Consider the following 4,196-nt stretch of genomic DNA (forward strand, 5'->3'; position numbering starts at 1 on the left):
GTGTTCTACCACAATTCAAGTTAACAAGTAAGAGTAGAGACAATGAATGGTACATAAGAAACGATCACCCCAAAATGTACACAGTATAACTCACACAAGGTAGGCACACCACTACACAAATATCAACAATAACAATGCCCCAAGCCATCACAAGTCATCACAAATCATTCCCCGACATAGCCCACCTTGTCTCGCCATGTGCGCAACAATAAAATAAATATCCGCCTTGTCTCGCCACACGCACATAATAATATTTCACCATGTCTCGCCATATGCGCAAACCCACATATATACCCCGCCTTGTCATGCCGCATGTACAAATATCAATAATAATAACAACACGGACAATTCACGTGCGAACACCCCCACAATTCTCACAACAATACCATGTTTGCCAAAACATAATAATGTAATAAAATGGCTTTCACAACATGTGCCCATATGCCACAACATTTCCTCAAAAAAGTTTCTATACTACAACCACACATAGCCCTCGATGCAAAAATACTGAATACGACATCACAATAACAATAACACGAGAATACGATAAGTAAATCGACACAAGAACTTCAGAACACAAATAAATGGAAGAACGAGCGACAATAATAACTTCAATTAAGGCTAAGTAATTACAGAAGAGGTAAGAGAGATTTTAATTATGGTTAAATAATTACGGAAGAGATACTAATAACTTCAATTAAGGTTAAGCAATTACGAAAAAGATAATGATAACTTCATTTAGGGTTACGAAATTACGGAAAAGATAATAATAGCTTCAATTAAGTTTAAGCAATTACGGAAAATATAGCATGACAATAAAAGAGGCAACAACTTCAGTTAAGGCACATAAAATTTTAATTGGCAATAAGGGTAGAACATGAAATAATTAATTCCAAAAAGATACGTAAGGGTCAATTTAGTAAGTGGGGGATTTAAAATGACAAAATAACTTCATATCTAATGAACATTAGAACCTAAGAGCCCTAAACGGTCAAATTTTTACAAATATGCCCGAGTACGTACTCGTCACCTCGCGTACATGGCCTTCACATGATACCATTAGCACAGATGACTCAAATTCTAAGGGGTAGTTTCCACCACATAAAGTTAGGCAATATACTTACCTCAATGAAGCTAGACCGTTACTCTAAAATGACCTTCTCGAGTGAAACAACCTCCGAATGACTCAAATCTAGCCAAAATAACTTCAAATCATGTTCGGTAGATGAGGTCGTGAGTTCAAAGATTCACACCATCAAATTTCCTTATCAAAAAAAAAACTTCAAATAGTAAATAAAACTCATAAGAAACAATTCTAGATAATAAAGTTTCAATCTTTAACAAAAACTAAAACGTCAACCCCGAACCCGCACCTCACAACCTGGCAAAATTCATAATATTCGGACACTCATTCTGATATGAGTTCAAACATACCAAAATTATCAATTTCCGATATCGAATCGCCCTTCAAATCCTCATTTTATATTTTGAAAGATTTTTACAAAATTTCCCATTTTTTTCCATTCAATTAACTAATTTAATAATATAAATAAGTATTAAATCATGAAATATAATCAATTTCGGATATAGAACACTTACCAGAATTGAACACGTGAAGGACCTCTCACAAATCGCTCAAATCCGAGGTCTACAACTCAAAACATGTTAAAAATGGTGAAACGCCCAGTTTTTAGAAACCTCTCCAAGCAATTCGCATTTGGCACCTAAGATTTATAAATCGCATTTCACACCTGAGACTTATAAGTCGCAGTTCACATGAGACTTATAAATCGTATTTGACACATGCGATTTGCCTCTGATCCCTCAAACACTAGAAAAGCAGCAGTCTTTCTCGATACGGAAATGGGCATAACTCTCTCATACGACCTCAGAATGCGAGAATTCTTGTTGCTATGGTTCTGTAATTACGATACGGATCTGATGATTCAATCAAATCACAAATAAAAGGTCGTTTGCACAATGTGGTACCCTTTATGGCAAAAGAAACGACGTCGAAATATCAAATAAGAGCGCGGCACAATCCAAACCCATCTGAAACTCACCCGAGCCCCATGGGACCCCAACCAAGTATACTAACAAGTCTCAAAATATGATACGAACTTGCTCGAAGCCTCAAATTGCCTCTAACAACAATAGAATCATGAATCGCGCATCGATTCAAGCCTAAGAAACTTATAAAATTCCAAATTCCAAAACTAATGCCGATTCATACCAAACTAACTACGATTGACTTTAAATTTTGCATGCAAGTCTCAAATGGCATACCGAATCCAACTCTCGGAATCGCAATCCGAGCCCAATATCAACAAAATCAACTCCCGGTCAAACCTCTCAACCTTCCAAAACTTCAACTTTCCAATTCTCGCTGAAATGCTTCAAATTATCCTACGGACCTCCAAATCCAAATCCGGACGTACGCCTAAGTCCAAAATCACCATACGAAGCTATTGGAATCATCAAAACCTCATTTTGGAGTCGTCTACACAAAAGTCAAATTTCGGTCAACTCTTACCGCTTAAGCTTCTAAAACAAGAATCATTCTTCCAAATTGATCACGAATCATCCAAAATCCGAACTCAACTACACACGCAAGTCATAATACATAATATGAAGCTGCTCGAGACCTTAAGCCGCCGAACGAGACGCTAATTTTCAAAACGACCAATCATCTCGTTACAAGAGATTCTTAGATTCCAATCAGTTTACTCAAACAAGTATTTGTCTGCGGAAAAGAAGTTTTTTGCCATTTAAGAATTAGTTGATGAAGTTATTTTAGCCATTCCACATATCTCTTCAAAAGAACTCTCACAATGGCCCCGAAAATTGACAAATACAACTATAATGAATATTAAGACCATAACATGACTGGACCAAAGTTTAAGCACCTAAAGCCATGTACAAAGGAGATAAAAACTATCTAGATGAAGAAGCAAGAAGGTATGCAAGTTACCTTCTTCAGGCCTTTGTCGAGGATTGCCGACCGTGAGAGGAAAGCCTTCAATCGAGAATAATTGTATTTTGGAGAAACCCTCGAGCCCTAGATTTTGATATTGTAATGTGAAGGGTTTCAGAAATTGAGAGCCATCTTAGAGAGGGAAAAACCACACGTTCTGTATTTGGCAAAAAAACTTAAGAGGGAAACAATTCAATTGCGCATTTTATTTCTTTTCATTTGTATTTAGTTAATTTTATGTATAATTCTTATTTTTATAAATCTATATTTATTTATTTAAATGAAAATTCTTGAATATATAAATACAACTATCTCGTTGTTAAAAACAGATAAATAATGAGTCATGGAAAAAATATATTATTTTCACTTTTTAAAAAATTCAAAAAATAAAATTCACATGGCTCAAAATAACATTTCAATTTTTGACTATCCTACCCAATTTGATGTCATTATATATTGTCCGCAAGTGCAAATTGATTTTTTTTATTCTTTGATCTAAAAGTTATATATTTTTAATATCAAAGAGTAATTGAATGGATGTCTTAGTGAGATTTATCGTTGTACTTATAATTGTGTTCGAAATAAATAAATAATTTTTTTATCACTAAAACAATTATTTTAATAAGATAAAACTATAATTAATAAAACAATACTTATAGTAATCTTACTATCATCGAGGCCAAAAGCTAACATGTGGCAAAACATCATCACCTCAATGGTAGTAAGATTACTATAAGTATTATCGTCGAGTAAACTGAGTATAAAGGTAATATATTGGTTTATATAAGCAATATATTGCTTATATCACCTTTATATTGGTTTATAAACCAATAAACCAATCTATCAATGTTATAGTTAGTTTACTCAATGATAATCATCTTGTTCTTTATATATTGCTTATATAAACTAATATATCACATTTATAGTCAGTCTACTCGACGATAATGACTATAGCAGCGAGTTTCACTACTCCTTGATAATCATTAATTATAATTTTTTTTTTACATGGAGATTTTACATGAATTTTTTTTCTCTAGGTAATACATGCGGATTTTCATGGGAAAATCTAAAATTTCTAAATATAAAAATATTGTACTTGCGAAAACGGAATTCCCAGAAAATTTCGCATGTATATTTAGCGCCATCTAGCGCAAAAATAACACTTGTGGAAGTAGTTGAGAATTAAATCCGCATATACAATATTCGCATGTAAATCCGCAGG

Source organism: Nicotiana tabacum, chromosome 14, assembly GCF_000715075.1.
Source record: "Nicotiana tabacum cultivar K326 chromosome 14, ASM71507v2, whole genome shotgun sequence".
Classification (NCBI taxonomy): Eukaryota; Viridiplantae; Streptophyta; class Magnoliopsida; order Solanales; family Solanaceae; genus Nicotiana; species Nicotiana tabacum.